Source organism: Canis lupus, chromosome 17, assembly GCF_011100685.1.
Source record: "Canis lupus familiaris isolate Mischka breed German Shepherd chromosome 17, alternate assembly UU_Cfam_GSD_1.0, whole genome shotgun sequence".
NCBI lineage: Eukaryota > Metazoa > Chordata > Mammalia > Carnivora > Canidae > Canis > Canis lupus.
This window is the reverse complement of record NC_049238.1, coordinates 63,438,877-63,452,795: the sequence shown is the minus strand read 5'-3', so window position 1 is coordinate 63,452,795 and position 13,919 is coordinate 63,438,877.

Sequence of the window (13,919 nt, the reverse complement as noted above, 5' to 3'; positions counted from 1 at the left end):
TAGCGCATGGGAAGCACTGTCAGTTTTGCAGTTCTGACGTGTTTTGGTTATTTATTATTCTCCCAGACTAGGCATGTGGGAGTCCTTCAGGGAAGGAAAACTATCAGGTGGGTGTAATCTAGTAAACAGGAAGATCAGTCTGTAAACAATGCCTGATGACATCCTCTCTATTCCAAGTTGATATTTGCCTCTTTCTGGGTTAGCTTCCTCAAAACAACAGACCCTGAGATTGAGATTTGCAGGCAAGTAGTTTATGGGGAATACCCTCTCAGGAACAATGCCTGGGGGGGAGTAAAAAAGGCAGCGAGGGGCAGAGGGGAAGTTGAACTGCAGGTACCCCAAAGGGCTCAGCCAATCCTTTGCTGAACTCTGGAGCCAGACTGTCTGAGATATCCAAATTGAGGTTAGCGGGGCTTTATACTATTCCAGCAGTGGTGCAGGCGGCCACCAAGAAGGACATGTCCTTAGGTGAGGTAGATGTCTTCAGCTCAGGGCACTTCCCAGAGAGGGACTTACTTGTAATCCATCAGCCTTTAACTCTTTCCACAGCTGGTCAAAAGAGCAAGTCAGTTCTGGAGAAGGAAGGCTCAGAGGGACACCGCAGCATCTTTTCATCCACCCTTTCCACCACTTCCATCCATTTGCTCCATAGAAGCTTTGGGAGCAGCTTCACCAGGATTCTGTTTGGCCTCTTTTCTTGGCGACTCTTACAAAATGAAATTAAGGGATGAATTACAAACACAAGTGAGGATCATTGCCAAGGACTTTCCAGAGCCTAGAGAAAATACACAGAAGTTTACCAAGAAATTTAGAATAGTTCCAGGAACATATAATCCAAGATGTCAGATCCATATCAATTGGTTCACATGTTAGTAGGCACTCCACATGCAAAATTATTGGATGGGAAAGACAGAGTGACTGGATCCTGAGGGTAACCTAAGAGACCAGAATGTGTATAAGAAAATGGAGGGGTTTGAAAAACTGGAGATATTGCACAAGATCTTTTGGAAGGTATCCCCCAATTTTTTCCTATGAGAACAGACTGAACTCTAATCCAATCCCGCAAGCAAAGGAAGGGTCAGTCCAAAGAAAATGGCAAGGGGACACCTGGGTGGTTCAGTGGTTTAGCACCTGCCTTTGGCCCAGGGTGTGATCCTGCAGTCCCGGGATCAAGTCCCATATCGGGCTCCCTGCATGGAGCCTGCTTCTCCCTCTCCCTATGTTTCTGTCTCTGTTTATCTCTGTCTCTTATGAATAAATAAATAAAATCTTTTTTTAAAAAAGGCAGGAATAGGCTCCTTGATACCCTCAGAGAGCACTCAGAAACAAACCAAGAGGCAAATATGACTCCCTCCCTCCTCACCTTTGTTAATCGCCTTATGCTAGAAATAGAATATTTAGGATGCAAGTAAAATTTTGAATGAGAAAAGCCCTATTGTCAGATCTCCAACTTCTCAGTAAACATTTTTAAAAATGATATAAATTGGGCTGCCTGGCTGGCTCAGCAGTTGAGCATCTGCCTTTGACCCAGGGCATGATTCTGGAGTTCTGGAATCAAGTCCCACATCTGGCTCCCTGCAAGGAGCCTGCCTATGTCTCTACCTTCTTTCCATGTCTCTCATGAATAAATAAGTAAAATCTCAAAAAATGATATAAATTACATACTATAAAATTCAGCTTTTAAAAAAGATTTTATTTATTTTAGAGAAACAGAGCATGAGTTGGGAGGGACAGAGAGACAGAGAGAGAGAGAGGGAAAGAACCTCCAGCAGACTCCCTGCTAAGCATGGAGCCCGATGTGGGGATCCATCCTCCAACCCTGAAATCATGACCTGAGCCAAAACGAAGAGTCTGATGCATAACCAACTAAGCCACCTGGGTGTCCCTAAAATTCATCTTTATAAAGCATGTGTTATTTAGTGATTTTTAGAATATTCACAAGGTTATATGTACAACTATCACCACCATTATCTAATTCCAGAACATTTTCATTATTCCAAAAAGAAACTCTGTACCTATTATAGCCACTCCTATTCTCACTACCCCTAGTCCCTGGAAACACAGTAATCCATGTCTGTCTCTATGGATTTGCCTATTCAGGATATTTTACATAAGTGGAATCATACAATATGTGCCTTTTGTGTTTGAATGTTTTCAATCAGCATAATTCTTTTGAGATTCACCCATGTTGCATATATTAATTGTTCACTCCTTTTTATTGTTGAGTAGTATTTCATAGTATGGATATACCACATTTTGTTTATCCATTAAAATTGATGAACATCAGTTGGGTTGTTTATGCTTTTTGGCTACTATGATAATACTGTTATGAATATTCATGGACAGGGTTTTGTGAAAACATATATTTTCAATTTTCTCAGATATACACTTAGGAGTGATATTGCTGGGTCATATGGTAATACTATGTTTAATTTTTTTGAGGAAATGCCAAAGTGTTTCCAAAGCAGCTACACAAGTTTATAATCCCACTAGCAGTGTATGAGGTTCCAATTTCTGTACATCCTCTTCAAAACTTGTTATTTTTGTTTATGGCCTTTTTTATTATAGCCATCTTAATGAGTGTGTCACTGAATATTTTTCAAAAAGCCTTAGAAAAAAATCAGACCAAGACCCAGCATAAACTGATGCTCTTACAAATAAAAGTAAATATTCTCACCCTAACCATTAAGAACTAAAGGAGGGTATCTTTTGGGACACCTGGGTGGCTCAGTGGTTAAGCGTCTGCCTTAGGCTCAGGGCTTGATCCTGGGGGTCCCACATCGGGCTTCCTGCATGGAGCCTGCTTCTCCCTCTGCCTATGTCTCTGCCTCTCTTTATATATATCTCTCATGAATAAATAAATAAAATCCTTTAAAAAATAATAAAGGAGGGAATCTTTTGATAAAGACACTTGTAAATATTATAAGCCAAATGGACACTAGAAAAACAACTGTACTGTACTGTGCTAGCTAAGAAACTGAAGGAAAGAAATAAGGTAGATGAGCAATGAAGATGCTCTGAGGGAGGAACCAAGCACCCAATTTCTTTAAATTCAAAGAGAATTAAAATATTTAAGCAAAATGTTGCAAATTTTTTTTATTGGTGCAGGGTGTACAATATCAACCTTAAGCTGGAACACCATTATACAACCTCTCTCCTGGAGTCAATGAACTATTCAGGTGGGGGATTTCTCTAATGATCTTCAGATATTTCCCATATCTCTCCATAATTATCATTCTCCGACTTCACACCATGGAACATTCTTTCTCCTTTGTGACATATCCACTAACTTAATACTGCAAATGGCATTGCCAGAAGAAATACTTGTCTGATCACCTCTTCTTTGAAATTCATAAGGATTCTTCAATTCATAATGAAGTTAGGGTTCATTTAGACCTGGTCTTATTCACATCCTTGTGTCTAAGGAAAGCCCAAATTAAAGATCTCCACAAGGTGTCAGGATCTTGCTTGGCCAAAAATTCTACTAAAACTATCAGAATTCTTGAGGCTGAACCCTTCCAGGTTGGGCTGACCCATCCAAAGTTCTGTCTAAGCTTGCACAGTACCCTCTAAAAGTAGAAACTAAAAAGGACAAAAACCAATACTTGAAATTTTAATAAAGACTGACCATACTATGCTACTTCCTGTACTATTCCTATTTCACCAATTCAGAAATGTAATAGGAGAGCATGTATATTTGTTCAGGACATTCAAGCCATGATAGTCATTACAAGTGTCCTTGTAGTACCACACTTAAAGGCTATTTTATCTTCAGTGCCAGTTGAGGCCACATGTTTTACACCTGTAAATCTGTTTTCTTTAGTTCCCCTTTAGATCAAGTTAGTCAATGTTTACTTGTCTTTTTCAGAAGGTTAACAATATATAGGGAGTGTTATGCCTCAGGGGTTTACTGAAATACCCTCCTACTCTTCATAAATTCCTACTAGGACTTAAAGACCTAAAATTACTTCATTGTTTTATCCAATACATAATTAACATCTTATGTTCTAAAGATGAAATGAGCTTTAGGACAGATATTGATCTATTTAATTTTTAGCTCATAAGTTTCCAAAGAAAAGTTACTAGTTTGTCAAACCAAAGTGCATTGCCTAGGTCGTGATTTGTACAAGGAAGTAAGTCCCCCACTTACAAACTCTCTGCAAGCCATTCATTCACCATGCTCACTATCAAACAAGAGGATTGTTGGCTAAGACTCCTAGCTGTTGCCAGCAATGGATACCCAACTTTTCTGAAATTTAATGAAGTTCTCAGCAACTCAACCTCCTTTTTGAAAACCTAAACATGAGCTGTCATTGTGTGACATAAATTTAGCTCTTCAACAACTCCCTCAATCTGAACTACCTAACTAATATATACCTTTCTTTGTTTGTACCTGAACAATCTAGACAGGCCCTTGTTCAGACTCAATTTCATAAAAATCATCAGAAATCAATTGCTTACTGCAGCCTTTTCTTTATCTTTTTCTTTTTTTTAACTAAGTAGGCTCCACAAGACCATGAGATCAAGACCCTAGCTGAGACCGAGAGCTGGATGCTTAAGTGACTGAACTCCCAGGCACCCCACTGCAGCCTCTTTTAATAATGGGTTTATAATAGCCTTTTTAAAGTTCATTTAAAAATTGAATGACATTCAAACTCAGAATCGAAAATGCCCCCCATCTCACCCTATCACCCTGCCCTGGGCCCCTACTCATTGAGGGCCTTTCTTAGTTCTTTTGAGCTGCTATAACAAAATACCATGGACTGGATAGCTTATAAACAACAGAAACTCATTTCTCACAGTTCTAGAGGCTAGAAGTCTGAGATCAGGATGCCAGCATGGTCAGGTGAAGACTCTCTTCTAGGTGATAAATGTCTTATTGTGCCCTTGCATGATGAAGACACTAGGAATTTCTCTGAAGCCTTTTTCATAAGGCACTAACCCCATTCATAAGTGTCCTCCCCGACACATAACTTTAGTACGTCTCAAAGGCCCCACCACCTACTAATATTATCATTTTGGGGTTTGGATTTCAACATTATGAACTTTAAAAAAAATTAAAAAATAATAAAGGAGGGAATCTTTTGATAAAGACACTTGGGGGATTCATAAACATTTAGACTATGGAAGAGCCTCTTCTAATTAGCTATTGACCAATTCAGCCAAGTAGACATACCTAGGCCAATTTACCTGGGCTTCCCACCTTCCACCAGTGGTTCTACTGTTGCATATAGAAATCACTTTGAAAAACCACCAAGGGCTTTGCAAACCAGACTGTGAAGCAAGATTTCATGCAAGACTCCATGCAAAGCCTTCTCTGTAAAGAGTACCAAGGTAGCACCTACCATAGCAGTGTCAGAGGAGGTCTGCTAAAACAGAAAATTTAATACCCTAAGTCTTATAATACCCCAAATATTTATGTTTTGATAAAAAAATCACTCATACAAAGAATCAGGAGAATCTCTCAACATGAATGAGAAGAGACAATAATCAGATACTCACATCTAAATGACACAGATGTTAGAATTATTTGACAAAGAGTTTTTAAGCAGCTGTGACAATGTTTCAATGGGCAATTATGAACACACTTGAAACCAATTCAGACATAGAAAGTCTCAGTAAAGAAATTGAAGACAAGTAAGAGCAAATAGAAATTTTAGAACTTAAAAAATACAACAACCAAAGTAAAAACTTAATGGATGGGCTCAACAGCAGAATTGAGAGAACAGAGGAAGGAATCCTTTAATTTGAAGATAGCACAATAGAAATTGCCCAATCTGAGCAAAAGAGAGCAAAATAGAGGAAAAAATGAACATAGAATCAGGAACTTGTAGAGCTATAACAAAAGGTCTAATAATTGTGTCACCAGAGTCTTGAAAAAAGCAAGAAAGAGGGCAAAGATGAAAAAGTATTAATGGCTGAAGCTTTTCCTAAATTTCTTGAAATTTATAAATGTGTCCAAAATACAAAAGCTTACAAATCCAAGAAACTGAGTGAATCTCAAATAATACAAATCCTGGGCACCTGGATAGCGCAGTCAGTTAAGGATCTGCCTTTGGCTCAGGTCATGATCCCAAGGTCCTAGGATCAAGCCCCAAGTCAGGCTCCCTGCTCAATGGGGAGCCTGCTTCTCCCTCTCTGGATGCAGCTCCCCCTGCTTGTGTTCACTCTTGCTCTCTCTCTGTCAAATAAATAAGTAAAATCTTTTTAAAGTAATAATAATATAAACCCCAAAGAAATCCATACCAAACTTCTGAAAACTAAGAACAAAGAAAAATATCTTAAATCAGCAAAACAGAAAAGATGCATCCATCATGAATAGAGTATAAATAATTTGAATGAGAACAAGTTTTCTCAGCAAAACCCATGGAACAGGGATCCCTGGGTGGCTCAGCAGATTAGCACCTGCCTTTGGCCCAGGGCATGATCCTGGAGTCCAGAGATCAAGTCCCTCATCAGGCTCCCTGCATGAACCTACTTCTCCCTCTGCCTGTCTCTCTGCGTTTCTCTCTCTCTCTCTCTTTCTGTCTCTTCTGTCTCTCATGAATGAATGGATAAAATCTTAAAAAAAAAAAAAAAAAAACCATGAAGGCCAGAAGAAGGTGGTACAATATTTTTCAAGTGCTGGAAGAAAAGAACTGTCAACTCAGTGTTCTATATCCAGCAAACATATCCTTCAGGAATGAAAGGAGTAATGAAGATATTCCCAGAGGAAGGAAAATTAAGAGAATTTGTTCAGGAGACTTACTCTAAAAGAATGGCAAAAGGAAATTCTGTAAACCAAAAGAAAATTATAAAAGAAAGAATCTCGAACATCAGGAAGAAAGAAAGAACAAGAGAAAGATTAAAAGTACAGAAAGAACAACTGAGGTAAAGAATGCTTTGACTCACTGGATGGAGAAGAGCCTTTACTAACCCACACCAAGGAGAATTTAAATTTTGTTTTTTTTTAAGTCGTGAAAATTTTGTTGTGTACTTTCTTCTATTGCATTGCCCATTATACCTTAAATCATAATAGATTGTTTTAATTTAATTTTGTAATTTTCCTTTTTCTATTATATTCATATTCACTATAAATCTTCTAAAATATTAATATGAAAAATCAAATTGTCTTAAAAACCAATGTAACTTGCCACATAAACAGAATGTAGGAGAGAAATAGAAATCATATGACCAGCTCAAATGCAGAAAGAAATATTGACCAATAAAAAGGTAATTAAAGGAAACAAGTAATTAAAAGAGTATTAGAAAGAGTATCATGGGTGAATTGAACTTTTCAGAGACTGTTTCTTATTTTGTAAAGTGAATTGTTTAGAAGACTTAAGGAGATGTGTATCAACAACCGGCTGTCTAGCACAGAGTAAGGGCTCAGTTGATAGCTGTTATTGATAACATGTTATTTACATAGGATATATATATATATATATATATATATATATATGTATATATATATTACATATATGCTATTTACATAGGAGATACATATATATGGGCTTGGAGTCCTATACTAGTGGAAGATATAAAAAGTAAGGACCTATTTTGGAAAACATATGAAATAATACTTGTATTATTAAGAGGTCCCAAAGAGTTAAAATCCATACTACATAAATGTCTTATTTAAAGTTATGATTAAGGGCTGTCAGGGTGGCTCAGCAGTTGAGCATCTGCCTTTGGCTCAGGTTGTGATCTTGGGGTCCTGGGATCGAGTCCCACATCAGGCTCTTTGCAGGAGGCCTGTTTTTCCCTCTGCCTGTGTCTCTGCTTCTCTCCATGTCTCTCATGAATAAATAAATAAAATCTTTTTAAAAATTAATTAATTAAGTTATGATTAAAATAGGCCCTTGGGGAACCTGGCTGGCTCAGCATGCGACTCTTGATCACAGGGTTGTGAGGTCAAGCCCCACATGGGGCATGAAGCTTCCTTAAAAATAAATAAATAAGTGGTTCCTGGGTGGCTCAGTTGGCTGAATGTCTGATTCTTGGTTTCGGTGTAGGTAGTGATTTCAAGGGTGGTGAGATCCAGCTCTCAGCAGGGAGTCTGCTTGAAGATTCTCTCCCTCTGCCCCTCCTTCCCCTCACACACTCCCACTCTCTCTTTCTCTCTCAAATAAATAAATAAATCTTTAAAAATAGATAAATACATAAATACATAAAAATTTTAAAGTAATAAAACAGACCCTCAATAAAAAGGCAGTAATAAGAAGACACAACTCACAACAGAAAATGAAAGACTAGACTACTATACACAGATGGAATAGAAAATGTTACTCTTTAAGAACTTTTTTTCCTCACCTGTGATGGCATTTAATTAATGAAAGAAAGCATTGTCTTCCTTAGTCTGTGCTCTTGGGATCCACCATTCTGTTGGGATTTTTTTCTTTTTTTTTAAGATTTAATTTATTTATATATCAGAGACAGAGAAAGAGAGAGCACAATCTGGGGAAAGGGTAGAGGGAGAGGAAGAAGCAGACTCCCTTGCTGAGCAGGGAGCTCAACTCGGGGCTTGATCCCAGTTGGCTCATGACCTGAGCCAATGTCAGACATATAACCTCGACTGAACCATCCAGGTGCCCCATCTCTTGGGATTTTCTTGAGCAGGGTGTCTTCTATGATGATTTAAGAATGATTTTTTAAAAAATAAAATGTCTCTTAATTAGAGAAAAATTAGAAAAAATGTTTAATGAAAGTGCCCGATGCTGATTAAGTTGGGGGTGAGATAGGTATACTCATCTAAGGATGCAGCAGCTCAAGTGGATACAAAATAGGCCTGAAAAGCCAGAAACTAATGAAAAAATAATAATGCAGACTAGAGTAGGTTTTGTATTATATTACTCTCAGAATACAGGTCTAACAGTTTCCTTATTTCCTTAGCAATGGGTTTATATTGTACATGACGACGACAAACTATGAAAAAGTCAAGATCCAAGTTAGACGTCAGAAATTACCATCTCTGCTCGAGGAAAACAGTCTGGTTGTACTTGGAGCATGACTGCGGCCCTCCCTTCCTCACCAAATAGTGGCTGAAAGGCTCTCATGCTGAGTCCCTGGGACAAGGTTTGTCAAAAGTCAAAGTGCAATTAAGTAATACCACTTGGTCACATTAGACTTGTCCTGTGGAACTAATATCCTTCTGACTGACAGATATATTAATGCCCACGATGGGTAATCAATTATTAATAAATCATGTTGGTTGTTCTACTCTGATCACCTGTCATGAAATATTCAGAGCCAAAAATGCATTTCATTTTAAATGTCTCCAGGGCTTTCATCCAATCCGGCGGTGGGTTCACATTTCATCTTATTTTTGCACAGGCACAAACTGAGAGTTCTGAGAGAGGCACCAGATACAGGTGCCACCCCATACTGGAAGTGGGGGATCTACATGCTATAGGAAGAGGTCACAGGAGGAGTGGCCAGGGCCCTGCCTTTGGATCTAGGACTTCTGGGTCCTGTCCCTCGCTTGACACTGGCTCTGCTGAGAGACTCACATGGTCTTCCCCAGTCTGTGGTCATACGCATTTTAAAAGTTCCTAGTCTTTTGAGATCATATAAGAAATTATGAGAGTGGGGGGGCCCTGTGGGAACATAGCTGGGGGAGGGGCTCACATCACCAAGTGTTAGGTCCTGCCCAGGAAATTGGAGAACTGGAGGTTTGAGAAGGCTCAACCTAGAAACCCTGTCACTATAGAGATGGCTGACATGTCTGTAAAGCATGTCTGAGGAGTGGTGGTCCTGATTGGTAGTGAGGGAGCCTAGGCAGTTTGGAGGTGAGTTGGCGGGATTGAGTGAATCTGGGCTGTTCTGCTTGGAGTGCAGAGAGACGTTCGCCTTTTGGGCAGACCCCAACTGACCAACGGGTTTGAGAGCACAGGCCAAATGGAGCGGTGCAGCATCTGGGATGCTGAGCATCCCAAATTCAGCAATGCAGCCCTCTAGTCCAGTCCATCCTCTTTGGCTCCTTTTTAGGACGTGATTCGAGTCAAGGAAGAGTCGTTGTAGGGATCAGGATTGGGACTGCAGCAATGCAAGTGAGACACCCAGGGCGCAAATCTTAAGGAGCCACTCACCCGCAGACACCAACTCGACATTTGATCTTCAGTGAGCATCTCCTTAGATTCCAGGCCTCCTCACCTCAAGGTAGCACTGGCCTCATAGGGAGCTCTCCAGACGATTACATTGCCTAGGTTCCCCATGACCCATGCCCCAAATTCTCTTCTCCTATTTCCCAGATCTCTGGAACTTCTCTCACTGCCTACCCCAGCTGCAGTACCATGGGAATCTAATCTTAGACTAGATTTGAAAGGAAGGGCAGTAGTAGGTCCATCCGGAACTACCTGTATTCTCCCCTGACTGGACCAGAGGTAGATACAGTGAGAGTAATTGCCAAGAGGGACATGTCTCCCTTATCTCCACCTCGAGTCCAAGTCCAGATGAGCACTTAAATGGTTTCTCATCCTAATTCTTTTTTTTTTTAAAGAATTTTTTTAATATTTTATTTATTTATTCGAGAGAGAGAGAGAGAGAGAGAGAGAGAGAGGCAGAGACACAGGCAGAGGGAGAAGCAGGCTCCATGCACCGGGAGCCCGACGTGGGACTCGATCCCGGGTCTCCAGGATCGTGCCTTGGGCCAAAGGCAGGCGCCAAACCGCTGCGCCACCCAGGGATCCCCTCTCATCCTAATTCTTAAAGTGGACTTCCCCTGCCTGTTCCTCCTCCCATCCTTCCACCTGTTCAGGCCACTCACATGGGCTCACTGTAGGTTCCCTTCCCTGTCTGCTCTGCTCCATTCTGATCTCAGGGCTGAGAGACAGACCCACTTTCTCTGGAATGGCAGCTTTCTCAGCTGCTACCTTCTTTTCCTTAATCTTTACTCAGCTGCCTCTCAGCTCTAAGACAGCTCGGTGGGGGGGTGGGGGGGGTGGGGGGGGGACTCTCACCACTCAGAGTCATCGTAGGCAGTTGGCAAACCACCAAGTGTGGGATTTCAAGAAATCTTCCCATTTCCTTTATTTTTTTTATTTTTATTTATTTATGATAGTCACACACAGAGAGAGAGAGAGAGAGGCAGAGACACAGGCAGAGAGAGAAGCAGGCTCCATGCACCGGGAGCCCGATGTGGAATTCGATCCCGGGTCTCCAGGATCGCGCCCTGGGCCAAAGGCAGGCGCCAAACCGCTGCGCCACCCAGGGATCCCAATCTTCCCATTTCCTATCAAAGAATTCTCATTTTGCTTCTCAGATGTTTATCTCTCCATGAGAATGCAGATCCTCCTGGGAAGGAGAACACCGTAATCTGTCATCAAGCACACCTCCTGTGAATAAGGGGGGAGTCTGAGGCCTTGGGTACCCTGTGTTAAGAAGCTTCTAAAGGCCAACCTGGGTGTCCCAAGTGTGACAGTTATAGTTTTGCACAGAGCCTTCCTCATGGATTCCCACTCATCACTCCTGTGCTTTCTACCCACTGCCCTTATCTTCTCACCTCGTCTCCTGGCAAGTCAGTGCTGGTTGCAGACAGGGAAGCCCAGCCCCCCACAGGTGGAGTCCTCTCAAGAGGGCTCCCTGAATGGAATGTCCTCATGATGTGGCTGCCACCTTCTCCCAGAGTGAGGGATCCCAGAGAGAGAGAGAGAGAGAGAGAGAGAGCAAGAAGAAAACCCCAATGCTCTTTATGTCCTGAAGTCACACACCAGCACTTCTGTCCCATTCTATTTGACAGAAGTGAGTTGTGACATTCAGCCCGCAACATAAAGCGGGGGGAGAGGGGATTAGGCTTCACTTTGTTTTTTGTTTTTTGTTTTTTTAAGATTTTCTTTATTTGAGAGAGACAGATGGACAGAAAGAGAGCATGAGCAGGGGAAGGGGCAGAGGGAGAGGGAGAAGCCGGCTGAGCAGGGGGCCTGACCCAGGGCTCAATCCCAGGAACCCGGAATCATGACCTGAGTTGAGGGTGGACACTGAACTGATTGAGCCTCACAGGCACCATTAGGCTTCACTTTTTGAGGGAAAGAATATAAAAAATTCATGGACATACTTGTGAAACAAAGTTGTTCAAGTGGTGGGATGAATCATTGTCACCCCTCCATCCTAGTTCATTCTATCGGCCGGTCCGGTTGCCCTAGATTCAAAATATATCTCAAACCAGGGGCACTTGGGTGGCTCAGTCAGAACAGCATGTGACTCTTGATCTCAGGGTCATGGGTACAAGCCCCATGTTGGGTGTAGAGATTATACATATAAATAAAATTTTAAAAAGTATCTCAAACCTGACCATATTTTTTTTTTCATTTTATTTATTAAGGCATAATTTATACACAGAAAAATTTACCCTTTTTTGGGGCTATAATACTGCAAGTCTTGACAAATATGTATAGTAGCTATGTGACCAACACCACAATCAAGATAGAGAACAGCCCTCCTAGTCCAAGAACATCCCCCATGCCCTTTTTAGTCACCTTGCCCTCATCCCCAGTGCCTGGCAACCACTGATCTGTTTTCTGTCCCTATAGCTTCACCTTTGCAAGGATGTCATATGAATGGAACAATAAAAGATAAAGCCTTTTTAGTTTGGCTACTTATCATAATGTATTTGAGATTCAACCATGTTATTGCAAATGCCAGTAATCTGTTCCTTTTTATTTGTTTATTTTTAAAATATTTATTTATTTATTTGAGAGAGAGAGAGCGAGAGAGCGCATGAATGGGGAAAGGGGCAGAGGGAGAGAGAATCTCCAGCAGACTTCCCCACTGAGTGCAGAGCCCAATATGGGGCTTGATCTCATGACTCTGAAATCATGATCTGAGCTGAGAAATCAAGAGTCAGACACTCAACAGACTGAGCCACCCAGGCAGCCCAATTTGTTCCTTCTTACTGCTGAGTAGTATTGCATTGAATAGATGTATCACAATTTTTTTTATCCATTTCCCAGCCAAGGGAGATTTGAGTTGTTTCCAGTTTTGACATTACAAATAAAGTCCTTATAAAAACTTCTGTGTTAAAGGTTTTGTGTGGATGTACATTTTCATTTTGCTTCTGACCACTTCTCATTCTCTTCTGCTCCCCTATTGCCCATTGTAGCCTCTACAGTTCTCTCTGCTTTCCACCTTCCCTCCCTACAATCCATTCTTTGCAGAAGGCCAGACTGAAATTTAGAAAGTTTCACCCAGTTGCATCTCACTTCAGTTAAAAGCTCTCAATGCATTCCAATTACATGTAGAATAAAATCCCAACTCTTTAGGCTTCCTTGCTCACAAAGTACTCAGGTCTGGTCCCATCATTCACCTCTGAACACATTCTCTACTTCTATCCTCCTCTATGCTCCAGCCCAGGGGCAGAACCCAGGTTTTGGGGGGACCTGAAGCTTTTTTTTTTTTAAGATTTTATTTATTCATGAGAGACACAGAGAGAGAGATAGGCAGAGACACAGGCATAGGGAAAAGCAGGCTCCATGCAGGGAGCCTGACTCAGGACTCAATCCCAGGTTTCCAGGATCACATCCTGGGCTGAAGGTAGCACTAAACTGCTGAGCCACCTGGGCTGCCCAGGGACCTGAAGCTTTTACAAGCTATGGGCAATGGGGGAGCAGATCAGAAAAATAAGATAAAATGAAAAATCAGTACAGAGCTTTGGAGGCATCTATGAGGGTCCCTGGAAGCTTATGCTTTATTGGCTTTAGGGTCAATTCCTTCCTCTTCCACATTCCCTTTACTGCTTTTTTTCTAACTGCTTTTTTTTTTCAAATATATTTGAAATATAACATTATATAACTTTGAGGCATTAGATTCCTGTTACTTGTTTCCATCCTTTTGCTCTAGCTGTTCACTTTGCTTGGAATGGTCTTACTCTGAATTTGCATCTGGCCATTTCTTTGCCTTTTGGATTTCAGCTTAAATGTCAGCTCCTCAGAGATGCCTCCTCTAAG